Below are 21,614 nucleotides of genomic sequence, written 5' to 3'. Positions count from 1 at the left end.
TGTATCATTCTTAAATTAAAACCTCTGTCAAGGCCCTCTGAATATTTTAATTATATTTACCCCTTTCCACATATAGGTTACTATGGCCAGGAATTTTATTTTCTTAATAAACTCTATTTTGGAATAATTTTAGATTTACAGAAAAGTTGCAAAGGGAGCCCAGTGAGTTCTCATACGCCCTTCACCCAGTTTCACCCAATGTTAACATCTTACAGAACTTTGGTACACATGTCAAATCTATGTGATTAACACTGGCACATTCACTTTTAACTGAGCGCCAGACTCCATTCAGGTGTCACCAGGTTTTCCACTAAAGTCCTTTTTCTGTCCGGCATCCAACCTAGGGCCCACACTGGATTTAGTTGTCATGCTTCTTTAGTCACCTCTGGTCTGTGACAGTTTCTCTGACCTTGACAGTTTAGAGGAGTACTGGCAGGCAGGTTCTTACATTTGGGTTTCTCTGTTTTCTGGAGGCTTAGACTGAGGTTATGTACTTTGGGAAAAATACCACAGAGGCGACATGACCTTCTCATTACATCCTCTCAGGTAGTACATGATAGCAGCTGGTGTTTTGAATCTTCATTACTTGGCCAAGGTAGTGAGTGCCTGCCAGGTTTCTCCCCAGTGAAGCTATCATTTTTCTCTTTCCATACTCCGTTCTTTGGAAGCGAACCCCTATGTATAGCCTACGTCGGAAGGAGAAAGGGGTTGTTCAGCTCCGTGTCTTGCAGTGGGGTATATCTACCTATGTTATTTGGAATTCTTGTGTAGGGAAGATTTGTTTCCTCCTCTAATTTATTTATTCAATTATTTTGTTCTATCCGTATGAACTCATGCATCCTTATTTTGAACTCTGTGTTACAGTCCAGTACATTATTTCTTTTGTTGCTCACATTGTTCCAACGTTGGCCACTGGGAGCTCTCTCAGGTTGATTTCTAGGTCCCTTTTGTTTTTATGGGCGCTTCTTTACTTTCTGGCATTACAAGATGCTCCTGGCTCCCCTTTCTGTCTCTTCCTCCCATGCCAGAGCACACCAGCCTCTAGTTTATACGTAAGCCCGAATCTTCTCTCCTCCAGGATGGAAGCATTTCACAACTCCTAGGTTCAGTGCCTAGGATTTGGACCCCCCCGTCCAAACCATAGCTGAATTTGGATTGGATCTTAGACATTTTGCTGTGCTGTAGGGCCCATCCCTGGAGTCATATCGAGGCCCTGTGATCTCCTACCTGGTCCCAATGTCTTCCTTCAGCCTTACTGTCCCATGTGCCTGGCCCAGCCTGTTTAATATTCAAGACCGCCTATGTTATGAAAAGAATGGCTGATTGGGAGGAGAGATCTTGGGCTCCAGTCTTTAATATATTAAGTTTGAAGTATATGCAATATCCAAATATCTCCCACCCTTCACTGCTTACTTTTGATTGAGCAAATGAATATAGCAGGAAATTGTTTCCTTCATTTTCCACAATCCAACCCAATCTCCTGGGATAGATCCTTTCATCGCTTCAGCACAACTGCTGCCTTGTGTTGATAATAGATTACAGCTTTCTTAACCTCGGAAGTTTGCTTTGCTTTATTCAAAATTATGGTAAATCTTGTCACCCTACCATTTGTCTCTGGATAATTCTAAAAAGTCTTTGAACCTCTTTAGCTCTGCCTAGAGGTCAGGTTCCATTGACAATGACCTGACTCCCTGATATTGGAACCACATATCAGTACAAGTGTCCAAACATTCCCAGGTTTTCTTTGGATGTTCCCTCTCCCCACCCCAAACTCCTCTCTTTCTTTCTTTTCTTTTTTTTTTTTAAAGATTTTATTTATTTATTTGAGAGAGAAAATGAGAGAGAGCATGAGAGGGAGTAGAGTCAGAGGGAGAAGCAGACTCCGCACTGAGCAAAGAGCCCGATGTGGGACTCGATCCTGGGATTCAATCCTGGGACTCCAGGATCAAGTCCTGAGCTGAAGGCAGTCGCTTAACCAACTGAGCCACCCAGGCACCCCCCAGCCTCCTCTCTTCCAAAATTTTCCTTGACTCTTGGCCTACCCCGTAATCTCCCCAAATAAGCCTGCTTCTTTAATCCATTTCAACTCTCTCTGTCTTGTATTGGAATTATTCTTTTGTGCTTGTGAATTCCTAGGGGGTGGGGATCAGACCTTAGCCGTCTTTATCTCCCCCAGCTGCCACTCCATCGAGTTCATTATACCTGAACATCACACACAACTGAACAAGACTTGAATTGACTTGATACTACGGCACCATCCAAGTACTTGGCAACAGAACAAAACAAAACACCCTCTGGACTTCTAGAGTCCTCCTGCACCCAGTACTGGGGAAATCGGACCCTGAACCGTACCCATCCCACATCTGGGAGCGAGGCTACTGCAGGCCGGCATCATCAACAGCATCAACGGGGTACTCTGCCCTCTCCCGTGCTAGAGAGCTGGGTACCTCTTCTGACGACCCTGCTCACGATGCCGAGAAGAAAGAGGAATTTACCCAATGCAAACAAGCAGGAGAGTTCTAGGTAAAGAGAAGCAGAAATCTTTTGCAGGACCCTTTCCTCACTTTACCCATCTTGAGCTATGGAGTTAGGAAGAGGCATTTGTGGAGGATGAAAAACAAAGGGATGAAACTGAAAAGTCAGGGGAGTGGTGGCTGAAGAAAGTGGCCCTGGTTAAGGATCTCGGGTCCAATATAAATGTCAATGTATGGCAGGGAAAGAGCGCTCCGATAGAGGATGGAGGCCCCCAGACATTTTAGGGGCGCTTCCAGCCGCCTTTATAAGGCTGGTGACTCTATCCTCATAAAACCAAAATCTGTTTGGCTTTTTAGCGGTCACCCTACTGCCCGAAGGTTCCAGGGAGCTCCAGAGCTTTTACCTGTGTACTTCTCGGGCACAAGGGGGAGCCAGCTCTCTTTTATCAGAGTCGCACGCCCTAGGGACTGAAGGGCTGGAATGGGTCTGCGATGGGCAAGGTTTGCCTTCCCCACGTCCAAAGAGCCGAAGCTGAGGTCTCAAATGGACGGACCCGGGTTTCTAGTGTTCGTCGCACCCCACCACCAGAGGCTGTTCAACACCCCCAGAGTTCCGTATGTCCCCCTTACAAACTAGGGCAGGGGAAGCAGTTCTCACTTCAGGGTCTACTCTGTGGATGTAGCTTTCAATTCTAGTGATGAGGAGCCTGCTGTCCTCCCTAATTGGGATCCTTTCTCTGGGTGTCCTATGTTGGGGATACAACTTTCCCCCTTCCTCTGGAATCACCTAGGTTCCCACTTCTCCCTGCGTGTATGAGTCCGTGCAGGAGCCGAAGGTGTGTGCAGGTGCGCGCTCACACAAATCCACATGTTGGAGATGAGGGATACAGAGGTGCTGGGATAAGGTCTGGATCAGTGGACAATGAAATGGGTTTGAGGGGCAGGGCGGATGTAAAGAAATAAACCGGTTGTTGGGACCAACCCATGCCACCCGTCTTGGCCCACCTTTAATTTACTGACTCTGATCTGCTGAGATCGGAAGGTTAACTTTCCCAAACAAGGCATTTCGTTTCATTTCTGAAATCAGAATATGCCAGTGGGTCAAGGGCAAGAACCACCCACCACCAAAGCACAGAGCCGCTTTTCCCCCACCCTGGGCTGCGGGTGGCCCCGGGAACTGGGCCTGTCCTCCTTCCGTGCTGCGAGTCCACCACGCCTCCAAGGGCTTCACCCGCCCAGAAATAGCAGCTCACAGCGGGGTAGGCTCTGGGCCTTCCAGGGGGTCCGCGCCGCGCTTCCGACCTGGCCCAGAGAGGGCGCTCCGGACAGCCTCACAGACGGACGGAGCGGCAGCCAGCTGCGCCTGCGCCTCGGGGATGGCGCACCGGCATAGGAGGCTCCGCAAGGCTACCGGGATCACCTGTGGGGAAGAGGCAGGGAGAACTGAAGCCAGAGAGAGTGAGGCCATCTGCGAAGAGCCCCGGAAGAGCCTGAGCATTCGGTGTGGGAGTCAGAAGCCACTAGGTTGGATGCAAGCACAGAAGGGAGTTATCAAGACCAGAAAGTGTAGTCAGATGGGTTAAGAACAGAAAGACGCCTTCCCCCGGACCCAGAAAATTCCTATTCATCCTTTAAGACCCAGTTCAAAGACCCTTCCCCCTCTTTCCTGGCTCCCCTCCTAAACAGACCCCTTTTCTGCAGCCCTGCAGCAGCCTTTCTGCACCTCTGTGCCTCCTTGTCACGATCACAATGCCCAGAGAAACAGGGAGCTCGTTGGCAGAAGGTCTCTAACTTTGTAAACCCAGTACCAAGCAAGATTCCTGATACAGAGTCCTAAGGACTCAGTAAATGTTTGCTGAATGATTAGCTGCCGGCGAGATACCTGCTCCTTCTCGTGTGCGAGCTGGATGTGGAAGGAGATGGGAGCAGCCCAAATGTCATCCGACAGTGGCTGGGGGAAGTGGATCACCTGCAGGAGGGTCTCGATGCATCGAGCCTTGGGCTGTCCAGAGAACCGCTGTGGAAGAAGCAGTAAGGTCAGTGTCCGGCTGGAAGGCAAAGTTGGGGGAGTGGGGGAAGAGAGTGGAGGAGGAGAAAGAAGTGGGAGAGTGGGAGGCAGGCGCCTGGGATCCCGAAGACTGGCCACAGAGGCTGCAGGGAAGTGGTCCCCATAGGTGATCCCAAACTCACAACCCCCAGGTGTGAAGAAAAAGGGTTAGTGGCGGGCTTTGATTGGCTGGGTTAAACTGGAGGATTAATGGCAAACTGGTCACACTTTCAGCCGTGTGCCTCCAACCCCATAGGCTGGTCATCTTAAACTGAACTCACTCTTGCGGTTTCCTCCTCAACCCTATCCTTCTTTTATACCCTGCCAAGGTGGCTCGTTGGCAAATCTGTTCCTTTTTGTCACCCTCCTCTCCCCTCCACTAGCTCAGCACTGCCCAAGAGTAATATAATGCGAGCCACACATGTAATTTAGGATTTCCTAGTACTCCATTAAAAAAGAAACACGTGGAATGCAAAAGAAACAGGAAATTAATTTTAAACATGTTTTATCTCATCCAATAGATCTAAAATATTATTTCAACATGTCAAAAATATTAAAAATTATCGGTAGGATATTCTACAATATTTTTGTATCATGTCTTTGAAATCCAGTGTCTAGTTTATAATCCCAGCTCATCTCAGTTCAGGTACTGAGTTTCGATGTAAAAGTAAAATGTAGTTCTACCAAAACAATAAAGTTGCATTTAATGAAGAAAATTACCCTGCTTCAGTTTTTAAGCAAAACTTCAAGTTCAGCTCCTCGGACACACTAGCCACATTTCAAGGGCTCAGTAGCCACATATGGGTGGTTGCTGCCATTTTGGATGATTTGGGTCTAGCTGTATTTGGCAAGCTCGAATTCTGGTCTGGCTTTCAGTCTTCCACGTAATCCTCCGATGGGCCACTCTGCGATGGCGAGGCCTGGATCAGACAGATCTCTGATTCCCCCTACCCACCCCAACCCCAGCATCTTAAAGAGCATAATGCACTTTTCTTTTTCTGGTTGGTTGGTTCTATTGATTTGAGAAGGTTTTAGGGACCTGGTGGGTCCTCACTAAAGCTCTTTGATTGATTCCCTTTCCACAGGGTTGTCAGATTTAGCAAATAAAAATACAGGATACCCAAGAATAGGAATGTCAAGTGAATAATGAAAAAAATACTGTAAGTACGCCTCAAATATTGTATGAAATATTTCATATTTGTATGAAATACACTTATGCCCAAAAAATCCTTTACTTACCTGAAATTCAAATCTGTCCTGTATTTCTATTCGCTAAACCTAGCAACCCTCCTTTCATGACCAGCCGTTGTGCTACGGTGCTCAGCAGCCAGTCCTCCTCCTCCTAGTACCAGCACCTTGACCTTCCTCCAGAAAACTACTGTCCCTCCATTCTCAGGCCAGGCTGTTTGACTGAGACTCACTTCCCACCCTTTCCTCCAGTGCCATCCCACAGGGAGAGCACATGAGCCAGGCCTGGGCAGACTGACCAGCTCAGGGATGGCATGTGACCCAAGACAAGCCACCTTCCTCCCAGGCATGCGTGGGAATCACGGGCACAGATACACTCTCCTTCCATCCGGGTTGCTAAATTGGTAGGAAGCAGGGCCGGCACTGCTGGGGCCCAGTTTGCCACCTGTTGGAGAAAAGCTGCCTGAGAAGGAGAGCAACATAGAAGAAAGTTCAAGGCTGACATTCTCTGGAGTACACTGTTTAGAGTACTGGGATCTGGCTATCCTGGGACCCGAGTTCCATGAACCAGTCATGTGCCTTGTTTAGCTTAAACCAGAATGAACTAGGTGTCTGTCCCATACTTGTAACTCAAAGAATTGTCTGATAGTTATGATCTCACAGGCATGCCCCAAGCATGCACATGCATTCCCTAGAGGAGAGGATGAGCCCAATAAGACAACAGCTGGAGGAAAGTCAGCCCTTAGCCCCACCCACGTCCATAGCTCCGTGGCAGCCCAGGCAGGAGGCCAGGCCCCAGCCGGCCACGTCCCATCGCCGCCTACCTGCAGCATGGCCAGCGCCCTCCAGAAGAGCTTGGAGCTGCGAATGCGCAGGTCTAACATGTGGTTTTGGAGGATCTTCCCAAGAAGCACGTGGGCCCCTGTACTCACGGTATTCAGCACCCACTTGGTGCTTAGCTCATGCTGGAACTTCTAAACAGGGCACACGCACACGGGGGTTTGGGAAATGAGAGGACGGGAGAGCAACAGGGTGCAGAGGGCCCTACTGTCAGACAGGGATCCAGGGATCAAAAACCAGGGCCCTAAATACAGATGGAATTTGTTTGACCAGCCCTGAGTTTAGATGTTAGGACGGTAGTTGTAAAGCAGGACTGTCCCCGGCAAACCTGCAGGTGTCACACATTTGTGGTATTGACCCCCCAGGACACACATCTCTTCCCTGAGTTCTTGCCCAGAAGGGTTTTGCACTTATCGGAACGTTCCTTTTGCCCCCCAGGTGCCCGACAGGGGAGGAGTGAAGGTCCTGGGACTCATTCCACTAAACCAAAGGCTCCTGGAGCAGAGATGGTGTCTTACTCTGCTCCAGAGCCCCAATCTTTTTGATAATGGCTGATACATGGTTATTGATCAATACACATTTGTTGACAATTAGTTCAATTTAACCCCTATAACAACCCAACGAACTAGGCTTTTTTATCCCCATTTCTACATCTGTGGAAACTAGAGGTCAAAAGTAAAGTAACTTGAGGGGCACCTGGGTGGCTCAGTCGGCTAAGCCGACTCTCGAGTGTGGCTCAGGTCACGATCTCAGGGTCAGGAGCTCGAGCCCTGCGTTGGGAGCCCACTGGAGATTCTTTCTCTCCTTCTCCCTCTGCCCCTCCCACCGCTTGTACTCTCTCTTTCTCTCTCAAGTAAATAAATAAATAAATCTTAAAAAATAAAAAGAAGTAACTTGAGGGGTGCCTGGGTGACTCATTCGTTAAGTGTCTGCCTTCATTTCAGCTCAGGTCATGATCCCAGGGTCCTGGGATCAAGCCCTGCATCCAGCTCCCTGCTCTGCGGGAAGCCTGCTTCTCCCTCTCCCACTCCCCTGCTTGTGTTCCCTCTCTCGCCATGTCTCTCTCTGTCAAACAAATAAATAAAATCTTAAAAAAAAAGAAAAAAAGAAGCCACTTGAGTAAGTTTATAGGACAGTGACATGAAGAATTAGGACCTAAATCCAGGTCTTCTGGTCTGTGATGAAGACATTCCCTACTTGGCCACCATCATCTCCTTGGGGGAATAAGATAGTGTAAATGAAAGCACACTGAATACTAAAACACTGTGCAAACACACGGTACTGTGAGTGAAAGACCACCTGTCCTTGGCCCTCATCTCTTGCCCTTATATAACCTTCTATTACTGCACTTTGCATCTAACTGTAACAAGAGTCCAGAAAACGAATCGAGGGGATTAGTGACTGGGTCCTTGCCAGGCTAGGGAACAAGCTACCACTACCTCTGCCTCCTTATTCTGGCCTTCTAGAAGGAGCAGGTCACACACACCCCTTGCAGAGGGTATAGTGAAAATACTTAACAAATGACTGACAAGGACATGAAGACTCAGTAGGAACATTTGCAAGGATGTGGATGGAGCTAGAGACTATGAGGATAAGTGAACTAAGTCAGTCTGAGAAAGATGAACACCATAGGATTTCACTCGTGTGTGGAATTTAAGAAACAAAACAAACAAAGGGGAAAATGAGAGAGAGAGAGAGAGAGAGAGAGAGAAACCAGGAAACAGACTGTTAGCTACAGAGAACAATGGTTACCAGAGGGGAGGTAGGTGGGGGCAGGGGTGGGGGTGGGAGGGTGAAGCAGGTGATGGGGATTAAGGAGTGCCCTTGTGATGAGCACCAGGGGTTGTATGGAAGTGTTGAATCATGATACTATACACCTGAAACTAACATTACACTGTATGTTAACTAACAGGAATTTAGATAAAAAGTGAAAAAAAAAAAAGAAAGAAAGAAAGAAAAAGATATTGTGGCTCATTTGGGGGGAAAAAAAAAAAGAGTGCCGCAGAACTCTGACCAATCAGAATAAAGCTAACTAGTATGCAGTACACAGACTGCCCTGTGGGAAAGAGATCAGTCAAATCTGGGTTATATCATTTATGTCACTGACCATCAAATAACCATTTGTACCATGAACTATCATTAACACAAAAATATTTTAAAGTGCACATAATCTGAATCCAGACACATTCATTTTAAAGTCCATGTAGAAAAAAGGCAGCAACTGTACCTAGAAAAATCCTTAAAAAGAAGAGTGAGAGAAGCATTAACCTTTCAAATATTAAGCCCACAATAAGCCTCTATACTGAAACTGAATGGCATCATCACATCAATAGACAGACTGGTAGAACAGAACAGAAAGTCCAGAAATAAACCAGTGCACATGGGAACTAAGTATCTGATAGAGGTTGCATCTCAAATCACTCAGGAAAAGATGAATTTTAAAAATGTATTGAGATGGGGCGTTTGGGGGGCTCAGCTGGTTAACGTCTGCCTTCAGCTCAGGTCGTGTCTCGGGGTCCAGGGATAGAGCTCCCCATGGGGCTCCCTGCTCAACGGGGAGCCTGCTTCTGCCCCTCCCCCAGCTCCTTCTCTCTCGCTCTCTCTCTCTCTCTCTCTCTCGAATAAATTTTATATATATGGAGAGAGACAATCTGATAGTCACGTAAAAAGAAATTAAATTGGGTTCATACCTTAACCCATAGACAAGAATAAACTAATGAATTGCAGGTCTAAGTGTTTAAAAAAAAAAAGAAGGAAAAGAAAAAAGAAACCATTTTTATTAGAAGAAACATGTACTAGAAGAAAACACAGGCGGAGTCCCTTTACAACCTGGGGGTAGCAGAGAGCTTTTTGTGCCTCAAGGTCCAGATTCAACAAAAAATGGATTAATAGGGCGCCTGGGTGGCTCAGTGGGTTCAGCCTCTGCCTTCCGCTAGGGTCATGGTCTCAGGGTCCTGGGATCGAGTCCCGCAACGGTCTCTCTGCTCAGCGGGGAGCCTGCTTCCTCCTCTCTCTCTCTGCTTACACTTGTGATCTCTGTCAAATGAATAATAAATAGAAAATCTAAAAAAAAAAAAAAAAAGGATTAATAAGATCTATCCCAGTAGAATTAAAACAAAGACATTTGCATGGTTAAAACCCAAATGAAATATTCACGATGCATATCAGAAAGAAAGAACTAATGCCCCTGATTTATGAAGTACTAAAAAATCAGGGGCTCAGTCAGTTAAGCCTCTGCCTTCATCGGCTCAGGTCATGATCAAGGCCAGCATCGAGGTCATTGCTAAGCAGGGAGCCTGCTTCTCTCTCTCTCCCTCTGCGTGTCGCTCCCCCTGCTTGTGCTCTCTCACTCTCTGTCTCTCAAATAAATATATCTTTAAATAGAAATAAAGTACTAAAAATCAAGGGGGCATACAGACCCCAGTACCATTAGAAAATGAGTATATTTCATGTATTTACATGAACACACAGTTCACAAAGAAAAAGATTTACTAAAGACCTTTAAGCATGTGAAAAGATGCTCAACCAAACACATAATAAGTAAAATAGAAATGAAAACCACACAGAAATAGAATTTCTCATCTACCAGACTGGCAAAAATTCAAAAGCTTTTGAATGCTTTTAAAGAGGCTATGGGGAAGGGGTGCCTCGGTGGCTCAGTTGGTTAAGCATCCAACTCTTGGTTTTGGCTCAGGTCCTGATCTCAGGGTCACTGATTGAGCCCCATGCTGGGCTCCACACTCAGTGCAGAGTCCGCATAAGACTCTCTCCCTCCGCCCTCCCCTCCCTCAAATAAATAAATAAATCTTTTTTAAAAAAGGAACTATAGGAAACGGGCATTCTCCTATATTGCTGGTACAAGAAGCAAAATGGGACAATCCTTCCGAGGGGAAATGTTGCCGTATCTAATGGAATTATATATGTATTTATCCTTTGATCCAGCTCTCGTTCGTCTAGGAATTTACCCAAAGATACACTTCTACATTACATAAACACGTGCATATTCATCGCATCATTATTGGTAATAGCAAAACACTGGAAACAACCAAATGCCCTACATCAGAGACTGCCCCAATCATTCTTGCACATGTACAATCTACACACCAATGTAAACAATAATGAGGAAGGGTTTCATAAACCCAAGTGGAGTTATTTTCAGGATATCTCATTAAAGCACAAAAGAATATACATAGCACAGTGCCTCTTGTAAAAGAAAAAATTGCAAAGTACATACAAATATGCTTTTTTTGCAAAGAGAAACATAGGAAGGCAAGTCAGTAACTAATGAAATTGTTTACCTGCAGGGATGAGTGGAAACAGGTGGAAGGAAGAGTGAAGGGGATGGGACATCTCCTTATGATACAGTTTGACTTTAAACCACGTTATGTTTTACATATTCAAAAGATAAAGTGATATCGAAAACCAAAACTCAGGGACACCTGGGTGGCTCAGTTGGTTAAGCGTCTGCCTTTGGCTCAGGTCATGATCCCAAGGTCCCTGGATCCAGTCCTGCAATTGGGCTCCCTGCTCAGCGGGGAGCCTGCTTCTCCCTCTGCCTGCCGCTCCCACTGCTTGTGCTCTCCCTGTCTCTCTCTCTGAAAAATAAAAAAATAAAAAAAAAAACCCTCTAATATGAAAAAAAAAAAAAAGGAAATGAAACTCACTATATATCATATTGATAACATAACTACAGAGAGAGGAAAAAATTTAATCCCAGTAACTTTTTTTTTTAAAGATTTTATTTATTTATTGGACAGAGAGATCACAAGTAGGCAGAGAGGCAGGCAGAGAGAGGCGGAAGCAGGCTCCCCGCTGAGCAGAGAGCCCGGATTCGGGGATCGATCTCAGGGGGGCTCGATCCCAGGACCCCGAGATCATGAGCCGAAGGCAGAGGCTTCAACCCACTGAGCCACCCAGGCGCCCTAATCCTAGTGACTTTTGAACACTTTATGTGTCTTTTGTGGAATATGGTCATTAGACAAAAAGAACTGCAAAGAAATCTTGACTGTTTCTTGGTAAGTTTGTTGATGATAGTGGTATCAGGGTGGCAATTTCAAAATGGGTATTTATTGTAGGACTAAGGAAATGGACAAATAAATTGATGATGTTGGGAATCAACGTTCTCATTAAGGGAAAACAGGAAAGGGAACATATAAACATTCATAAATGTATATGTATGTATATATACATCTCTATATATGTACTTATGTGAAAAAAATCATATACAGTTGACCCTTGGACAACAAAGGTTTGAACAACACAGGTCTACTTATATGCAGATTTTTTTCAAAAATACAGTGTGGTGTACTATAAATGAATGTTCTGTATGGTTTTCTTTTCTTGTCTTTTTTTTTAAGGTTTTATTTATTTATTTGACAGAGAGAGACACAGCAAGAGAGGGAACACAGCAGGGGGAGTGGGAGAGGGAGAAGCAGGCTTCCCGCAGAGCAGGGAGCCAATTTGGGGCTTGATCCCAGGAGCCTGGGATTATGACCTGAGCAGAAGACAGATGCTTGACAAATGAACCACCTAGGCACCCCTCTGTATTATTCTCTTAACATTTACTTTTCTCTAGCTTATTTTATTGTAAGGATGCAGCATATAGTACATATAACTTAAAAAATATGTGTTAATTGAGTGTTTATGTTATTGGGAAGGCTTCTGGTCTAGAATACGCTATTAGTTAAGTCTGGGGGAGTCAAACGTTATACAGGGATTTTCAACCGTGTGGGTTGCCAGTGCTTCTAAGCCCCATGTTGTTCAAGATCAACTCTATTTCCTTGTTCGTTCGTTCGTTCGTTCTTTCTTTCTTTTTTGAGACAGAGGAGAAAGAGAGAGCGCACACGCACACATGCAAGCAGGGAGAAGGACAGAGGGAGAGAGAGGATCTCAAGCGGACTCCACGCTGAGCTTGGAACCAGATGTGGGGCTCAGTCTCATGACCCTGAGGTCATAACCTGAACCAAAATCAAGAGTCCAACATTTAACCGACTGTGCCACCCAGGTGTCCCTGTATTTCCTTGTTCTTTCTACCAAAGAATTTTGCTTAGAGGCAAAGTCAGCAGGAGCAGTGAGCGTACCTAGCACCTAGGTTTCTAAATACAGCAGCCCCCACTTACCCCGGGGCTTAAGTTCCAGGCCCCCCATAGATGTCTGCTACTGCAAACAGTACGGAGCCATACACATACCATTTTTTCCTCTACATACATTCCAACGATAAAGATGAGTTCATGCATTAGGCACAGTAAGAGATGAACACCACCAATAATAAAATAGAACAATTATAACAGCATACTATGATAAAAGTTATGTGACTGGGGTCTCTCTCACAAGGTATCTTATTGTACTGTGTTCATCCTTCGCCTTCTGGTGACGATATGAGATGGCAAAATGGCTGCTCCATGACATGGAGGGACGGGAATGACGTAGGCATCGTGACATAGGGTTAGACTACTACCGACCCTTTGGCGATCCGTAAGGGGGTCATCTGCTTCTGGACTACCAGTAGATTAGGGTAAATGAAGCTGCGGGAAGCACAACCGTGAGAAGGCAGGACTGCTGTACCGATCCCCACGGACAAGCACCAGCGCTCCTCGAAAATTACGGATTCCAGCCAGGACTGGAACTAGGAAAGTACAAGGTGAACCTGGGACCACATTTCTGTTCTCCTACATAGATGGCTGGGGACACTACTGTAGAGACACACATCTACATACACACACACACAGGTAAATAATAATTAAGAGAGTTAGAAACTGAAGCGGAGTGATTTCCAAGATACCTTGTTAAGAAAAAACACAAGGCACAAAAGACTGTCATACGCTACTCTTCTGCATTCGAGAAAAGGTGCATTTTTTTCTTTTTCCAAAAAGAAACACAGCAAAGAGTGTTCCAACACTAATGTGACCATGTCACAATGACAAAGGGGCCAGCTTGAATGAGCTCTCATTTTGAGTATTAAAATCAGTAATGACAGGAATGGGTTAAAACACATTTAACAACAAAAAATTCATGACTCCACACTGAGTCTGAATAAATGTAGATGGGGTGGGGAGAGAAGGGAGAGATTTTCTTTACAGAAGAATCCCAACTAGTAAATGTAGACAGAAAGATAGAAAAACCAGCATTTAAAAACCACCATAGTTATAAATGGATTCAACCAAGAATGATCTGTGGATGCTAAAACCATTAGGTGAAAGATCACTAAGGAACAGGATGCAAAGAAATCTGACACTACCAGGGCGCCTGGGTGGCTCAGTTGGTTAAGCTTCTGCCTTCAGCTCGGGTCATGATCTTGGGCTCCTGCGATCGAGTCCCACATTGGGCTCCCTGCTCAGTGGGGAGTCTGCGTGTCCCTCTCCCGCTGCCCCTCCCCTGCCGCTCGTATTCTCTCTCTGCCTCTCTCAAATAAATAAATAAAAGCTTAAAAAAGAAAAAGAAAAGAAATCTGACACTACTTTGAGTAAGTGATAAAACGTAACATCACCAGTAAAGGAATGAACTGACACCAGGCATCTCCCAATGTGATACACTCATCGATGAGCCTCATCTCTGCGGCACTCCCGCCAAAACACGTCACCTGAATATAATGAAGAAACCATCGGGCAAATCCAAGGTGAAGCACATTCTGGAAAATAATTGGTCAGACTCCTGTACTATCAATGTCATAAAAGACACAGAAAACAGCTAAAGAATTCATCTAGATTAAAGAAAACTAAGGAGACCTAATAACTAAGTGCAACGCATTCTCCCTGATTGGGTCCTGGACCTGGAAATAAAAATAATGCAGAGATAATTGGGGAAATTTGAATACAGTCTGCATATTCAATAATCATACTCACGGTCCTTTTTCCTGTGTGTGAAAATTATATTGTGGTTATGTAGACAAATGTCCTTGTTCTTAGGGGACACAGTAATTTGTGTCAAATGTCACCTTATCTCCAAGTGTCTTTCAAATAATTCAGAGGAAAAGAGGGATGAAGCAGATGTGGCAAAATGTTAAATATCGGTGAATTTAGGGGTGCCTGAGTGGCTCAGTCGGTTGGGCATCTGCCTTCGGCCCAGGCCCAGGTCTCAATCCTGGGATCCTGGGAGGAAGCCCCATGTCAGGTTCCCTGCTCAGCGGGAAGCCTGCTTCTCCTCCTTCCTCTCCCTCTGCCTGCCACTACCCCTGCTTATGTGCTGTTTTTCTCTGTAAAATACATAAATAAAATCTTAAAAAAAAAAAAAGATTGGTGAATCTAGGGAAAATTGTATGGGTGTTCACTGTTCTGGCAATTTTTCTGTAGGGTGGAAAATTTTTCAAAATAAAAGTGTGGGAGGAGTTTACATCAACGATATTTCTGCAACTAAAGACTTACTAATGGAAGCCTCTTTATTTCAAACAATCGCAATATATTTGGAAAGATACAAACCAGAATCCAGCAAAAGACAGAACCTATACACACCAGAAAAAGACTGATTGATGTGACTATGTAAAAATGTAAAGAAAACATCTCTCCATCAACAATGGAAAGATAAAAAATAGTCATAAACTAGAGGAAAACATAGAACAGGAATTTAAAAAAGCCTACTGTCCTTGCTATATACACTCCCTCTTATAAATTAGTAAGAAAAAATTAAATATGCCCAAAAGAATGGGTGAATATGCGCAAAAGGCATGAAGAAGTAACACAATAAAGAAAAAAAATAATAGCCAATATATGTCTTTAAGCGGCCAATCTCCATAGTCATCACAGGAATTTGACTTAGGGGCCCCCGGGTGGCTCCGTTACCTTAGTGTCTGACTTCAGCTCAGGCCATGACGTCAGGTCCTGGGATCTAGCCCCTGCGTTGGGCTCTGCCCTCAGCAGAGAGTCCGCGTCTCCCTCTGCCCCTCTGCCCCTCCCCCTATTCATTCGCTCTCTCATATACATAAATAAAAATCTTTTAAAAAATGATGATATGGATATATTTGTACAGAAAGGTGTTCATAATTTCCAGTGAAGAGAAGCAAGTTAAAAACAGCATGGCAAAGATGGTCCTATTTTTGTACAAATATATTGACATACTTACATATACATAAAAAAGCCTAGAGGGACATTCTCCAAAATTTGTCTAAGTGGGTTTTTGGAAGAAGGTTGGTTTTTTTTGTTTTTGTTTTTTAAACAGATTTTATTTATTTATTTGACAGAGAGATCACAAGTAGGCAGAGAGGCAGGCAGAGAGAGAGAGGAGGAAGCAGGCTCCCTGCGGACTCGATCACAGGACCCTGAGATCATGACCCGAGCCAAAGGCAGAGGCTTTAACCCACTGAGCCACCCAGGCACCCCATTCTAAGGATATGTGTTGAAATGGGAAACTGGGTGTTTTGTTTTCATAACATTAAAAAAAAAGCATTTGTATCTGAGATTTATTCATTTCCTTGGCACAGTCAAGGTCGAATTTAAGGAATATAAGGGATCCCTTAGATCCTCTAGTCTCCTGAGAACACTGGGGCTCAGTGAGCCCACTGAGCCTCCCAGGCGCCCCTGGAAGAAGGTTATTATGGATGCTTCTCTCCTTTTGATTTCTGTATTTTCTAAAGTGTTTACAATAAAAATATTGCTACTATAATTATAATTTTCTTTAAAAACACAGATCTTTTTCAAAAGATCACAGGTTAACATTCCCTACTATATCCCCTATCCCTGGAATAGGACCTGGCACGTGATAGGTGCATAATGAATGAATGAGTAAAAGAATCTGGCTCAATTCGTGGATATGGTTGAAATTTGTACTGTAAAGTGAAATAAACCACGGACTTAGAGTCACAAGACCAGGGTTCGAGTCCTGGCTCCTGCTTTAGCCACGTGGCTGTGATTACAATGCCTTAATCTCTTAGTTTCAGTTTCCTTATCTGAGATGGGGGGAAAAACCTACATCCCTTAGGAACCCGTTATGAGAAATGATATTATAAAAGAAATAGTTTGTAAAGTACAGAGTCCTACGTGTGTATTAGGTATGATGACGGCACAGTGGAACCTGGAACCTTGAGGTATCTCACATCAAGGAGGGTTCTAGACAATGTGGGTTTCATCGGAGATGAAATGTGGTTCTAGACAATGTGGGTTTCATCGGAGAAGTCTTCTTAGAAGATGTGAGATGTCAAAGGAGACAACGAATGTGGAAAGTATGCCACAAAAGTAGAGCTGTGACCAATGAACACCATTTGGAAGGGAAGACAAAGGTACGCATTGGAAGGAGCATGGACCCCCTGGCTCAGGGGGAAGGGCTTCCTTTGAGTTCTGAGTGCCGATAAGAAAGCATGGCAGCTGTTTGGTCAAGTCAGGAAGCTTCCTGGAGGAGGTGATCTGAATAACGGATGAGACCACATCTCTCCAGCGCAACCCTTCAGGGCCCTGGTTGTGCCCCGTGGATGGTGGGCAGGTGTCAGGTGAGAAAACGGAGGAACCACAGATGCAAAACTGCCTTCTTTCTTGGGCCACAAAGCACAGGTGAACTAACACTCAGATGTCCCAGTGCCCTCTCCAGACCAAACTGCAAAGTGTACCCAAAATGATCATTATTTCTATGATTATTGTCAGTGCTTGTACTGATAATGTCTTGCTAAGCATTATCAGTGCTTCAGTAGTGAAATTATAATTAGTAAAATAATAATTACAAATATTATAATAAATTATAATTAGTGAAAACTAGTGAAATTATAATTTCATTATATTACAGACAATATCAATAATTTGTCTGCAGTGAATTCAGCATAGTGAACTTGCAAGGATATAGCTTAAAGACTTTTGTATAGTGAGGATGACTATAACATCAACAATGAACTTGAAACAAGGGACAAATGAGTATCTGTCAGGTGACTGGTGGCCTGGCCTGTCTTTTTCATATATTCCTGGAGAGAACTGAGCCATTACCTTGGAAACACTGACCAGTGACCCGGTAACACAAGAACTTGCCCAGCTGGCTTTCTGGGAGTCCAGCAAAGCTTTCCACCCTCCAGCCTTGAGGGGTTGTATTTCTTTTTTTAAGATTTTATTTATTTATTTGCCAGACAGAGATTACAAGTGGGTGGGGGGGGCGCGGAGAGGAGGCTCCCTGCTGAGCAGAGAGCCCGATACAGAACTCGATCCCAGGACCCTGAGATCATGACCTGAGCCGAAGGCAGAGGCTTAACCCACGGAGCCACCCAGGCGCCCCAGCCTTGAGTTTTCTAATTTCTGGAACCCTTCCCCTCTGAGTCCCTCAGCACAGATAATACCCTCTCATCCCGCATACCTGGATGAAGCTCCCTTCCTATTCGAAGAAAAGCAGTGGCCACGTGATCCTGATGATGGAGGGGAAGAGCTTCTTCAGAGGGGTCTGGAGAAACAGAGAGAGAGAGGAGCCAGAGCTGCATCCCCAGGAAGGCCTTGCTGTAACTGCCACCCCAGGTTCCGTCCTCAAGGCTGGACCCTCACCGGCAGGGTCTGCCCCACGGTGCTATGCGCCAGGGCCTGGATGTTGGCAGTCTTCTCCTTCACCTGCTCCACCAGCGTCTGCACCTCCGTGAGGTTGTCTAGGAGAGGGGAAGGCACCAGAGATGAAAGCTGTTCTTCCTGATCCCTGCGGTCCCGTCAGGACACGCGCCCCTCTCCCTGCCTCGGAGCAGGTGCTTTAAGACCCAGAAAAATGACAGCTCCCCCGAGTCGCTCCCCTGCCTCCATCTGCTCACCCCACCGCTCCCGCCTTCCCTCTCCCCATCCAGGGTGAAAATGAAGACCATAGTGTCGGTTTCCGTGAGGGATGGCAAGATGGAAGTCAGGAAGTCCTCTTGGGAGAAGAACTGGGGACCCTGGGCACAAGAAGATGGGGATCCCCCCCTCATGAAAAACTCCCGCACGCAGACCTGGAGACCACAGAGGGCCTCACAGGACCCCTCACACAGCGTGTTTGTACACAGATGGAAGAACCGAGGTTCAACGAGGTCAAGTGTTTTGCCCAAGATGATGCACCAAATTGAGGGAAGAGCCCTGGACTAGAGCCAGCTTTAGAGGGAGAATCCAGAGCCTTCCACCCTCCCTGTGCTCCCCCAAAGCCTCCCGACCTCTAACCCATATTCCCTTCCCTGGACTGTCTGCCCTGCTCTACTCCCCCACCTGTCTCCACCTCCCGTCACCTCCCACTCTCTGCACACCAGTCACCTTCACAACCTCCCCCATGTCCCGTCATCCTCCCACCCGGTTGAGGAGCTCAGTCCTCTGGTTAAACATATCACTGTGATCACCAATGAGAAAGCTGCGGACATCTCGGTAGTCTGGAAAGTTTAAGGACAGGGAGAAAGGAGTGATGGGCTTTACAGGAAAGAAAGATTCTAGGCTTGGGGGACCGTTCATGGGTCTTGGAGGAAAGTGCCAAGTGGGGTGTAGGGTGAGGTGTCACACACATGGGAGGCCACAGCTAAGCAGGGCTGGGAGTTGAGGGACCAAGGCCTGAGTAGGGGTTCAGAGCAAGGAGCATTTGACTGAAATGCCTATCCAAATAGGACAGTCTGGACATCGAATGAGGAACCCCCGTGGGCTGGCGATGGGGGTAGGAAATCGGTTTGCATTCAGGAGGAGCCAGGAAGAAAGTCTGGACTGGGGTCCCACCGGCACCAAAGGTGTGGATACACTCCACTCCATCCATGATGGCAGTGACGCCCAGGGTCTGCCAGCCAACCAGGTACACGCGGCCTTTTTTCTCCAGGCTGAGCACGGGCCAGAGGTCAGGACACGAGAGGAGATACCGCAGTGAGAAAAGATCAGGGATCAGAGAAAGAGGCACACGGCCAAGCACAGGTGTAAACCAACAGAAAGGTTACCGTGCCCCTCCACCACGCAGACCTGCTCCCCTCACCGTGTTAAGGAGTCCTGTAGAGTCTCCGCTGTTCTCAGGACAGTCCCCCACCCACGCCACTTCCCCACTCCTGACACGTTTCCACACACCTGGTGCTGGCTTGCTTCATCAGGGCAGCGATCTTCGGGGTTTGACTATAGGTCACCTGATGAGCCCGCTCAAATGTCCGCAGGATTTCCAGAAGGCACCTGGGAGAAAGGCCACCAGCTCCCGGGGTGGGCCCAGGGCCCCCTCTAGATAGCATGGGTACCCACCCCTGCCCAGGGGAGGGTACAATTCCCTGAAAACTAAGTTCTGCTGGTCCCTAGCGGAGGTGCGGCGAGTACTGTCAGAACGCATGACAGAGGACAGGAAGGGCTTCAGTGAGCAGAACACAAAGATCCAACAGAGGGCGAAGGACATGAAGAGAGCGGTGAGAGGAGCATGGGATCAGAGTGGACCTGGGTCAGTGGGTTTGACTTCTCTGTGATTGGCAGGGCTGCCTCATACCCAGACAACTAGAGGGAAGGGGGCACAAGGATACAGACAGGAAGCCCAGGCCTCACTCATGCCTCTTGATTTGGAGGTGGGAGTGGCAGCGGGCACAAGGTTTGGGGACACCAACACACACACACACACACACACACACACACACACCATCCAAGGATTTAGCCTGAACTTGGTACTCCGGGCCCAATGATGAAGGTCAGGAAAATGATGGGAAGGAGGAGAGGGAAAACAGAAACCCAGGGTGGAGGGAAGTCCAGATGAGAAATGATTCTAGGAATCAGTGCAGAAGACCAACATGGGGAAGAGGGGGGTCTCACCTCCTACTTGCCAGGCTCTGGGGTCTCAATCACGTGTTGAAACCGTTTTGTGCCCAGCATGGTCGCACGCTGTGGACACCCTGTGGTGCCTGTGTCTTCAGCCTCACAAACCCTTCTGTCACGCTAAGTCTGCTTCCAGCTGGTGGGGCCTTATGTGAGCCACAGTGATGATTAACCCAGGTACCCTGGCCTCTCTGAGCACCACCCCCTCTGAGTATCTCTCCCCGCACCCTTTCCTCATCAGTGGGCCCCCAGCCCTCTGGGCACCCCAGGGAAGCTCCAGGGGTCCCTCTTTGCATGCATGCAGACTGCCCAGCCTCTGCTTTGCCCCCATGAAGGGGGAAAGGTTCATTACTCTTAACCTTTGGACACAATGACCTCTTCTCTGGAGGGCCTGGAGCTCAGAAGTGCAGGGTAATACCCAGGCCCAGGACAAGGAGAATCCCTGAGCAGAGTGCTCCGGGACCAGGATGCAACAGGAGGCCAGAGATCAGGGTCCTCAGGCACAGCAGAGGTCACAGGACCTGAGCCATGGCTTGATCACGTGTCCAGAACACACAGTCCTCCGGGCCCCTCTTGCTCCACTTCACTCTTTCATCTCAGAAGGAAGGTAACAGAAGCTTTGGAGCCCCAGGGGGACACACGCTGAACTGAATATTACAGGAAAAAAGTGCCACAGAAATAGAAATGCTGCAATGAGAATTAGAAACCAAAGTATCTGCCCTAAATACAACATGAGCCAACATTTATTTACACTGAACAATGCACTTTTCACATACAGTATCTCACTGGGTACATTCACACTAAGGAGACCATTTGACACCCTCGTTTTGCAGATGGTAAAGCAGAGGCTCAGAGAAGTTAGGTCCATTGCTGAAGATCACACAGTTGACAGAAAGGGGACTCACACCCAGGTTGTTACTCCAGATCTCATGAAATAGTTTAAGGATTTCTGTTTGTTAAACGAATGAAGTAACTAACAGACTGGTGCAAATTAATGCTAATCCCTCGCTCACACAGTGTCATAAGATTTATAGAGACATTCCCCAACATTATCTCACTGGATCCTGCCACCAGCCCTATGAGGTTCTGGACGCTGATTTTAGGAAACCTGACACTTAGACGACCAATTTCTCCACGCCAGGCAGGAAGAAGAGCTAAAAACCATAGGTTGCTACTCTTTAGACTTCCACCCCTATAAACCCAGCCTGCTGTCTTAACCGCTGTCTTCCTGCTCTTCCCACGCCCAGACACCTAGCTGACGCTCAATAAATGTTTGTTTAATAAATTAAAGAATGAATGAGAACGAAGAGAATCAGTATCAGATTCTGAATGGGGAAAAGATTTAAAAGCTGACGCAGTCTACAAGTAGGAGATTTTAGAACAATTACCTCGCCACTC

The 21,614-nt window shown here is 46.4% G+C and overlaps 1 pseudogene across 1 annotated transcript; it reads right to left on the bottom strand.

The window, feature by feature from the left end:
• Window positions 1-1,336: 1,336 nt before the first annotated feature.
• Window positions 1,337-21,571, bottom strand: LOC308349021 (glucokinase regulatory protein-like; annotated as a pseudogene). The gene is made up of 8 exons: window positions 20,214-21,571; window positions 19,497-19,595; window positions 19,161-19,258; window positions 17,991-18,088; window positions 17,809-17,892; window positions 6,534-6,683; window positions 4,357-4,491; window positions 1,337-3,894 (listed from the first exon to the last, which is right to left on the bottom strand). The product of its transcript is annotated as a glucokinase regulatory protein-like (transcript).
• Window positions 21,572-21,614: the final 43 nt, after the last annotated feature.

This window comes from Martes martes (assembly GCF_963455335.1).
Source record: "Martes martes genome assembly, chromosome: 9".
Classification (NCBI taxonomy): Eukaryota; Metazoa; Chordata; class Mammalia; order Carnivora; family Mustelidae; genus Martes; species Martes martes.
The sequence above is the reverse complement of the archived record's forward strand: the minus strand, read 5'-3'. Positions and strand labels throughout refer to the sequence as shown.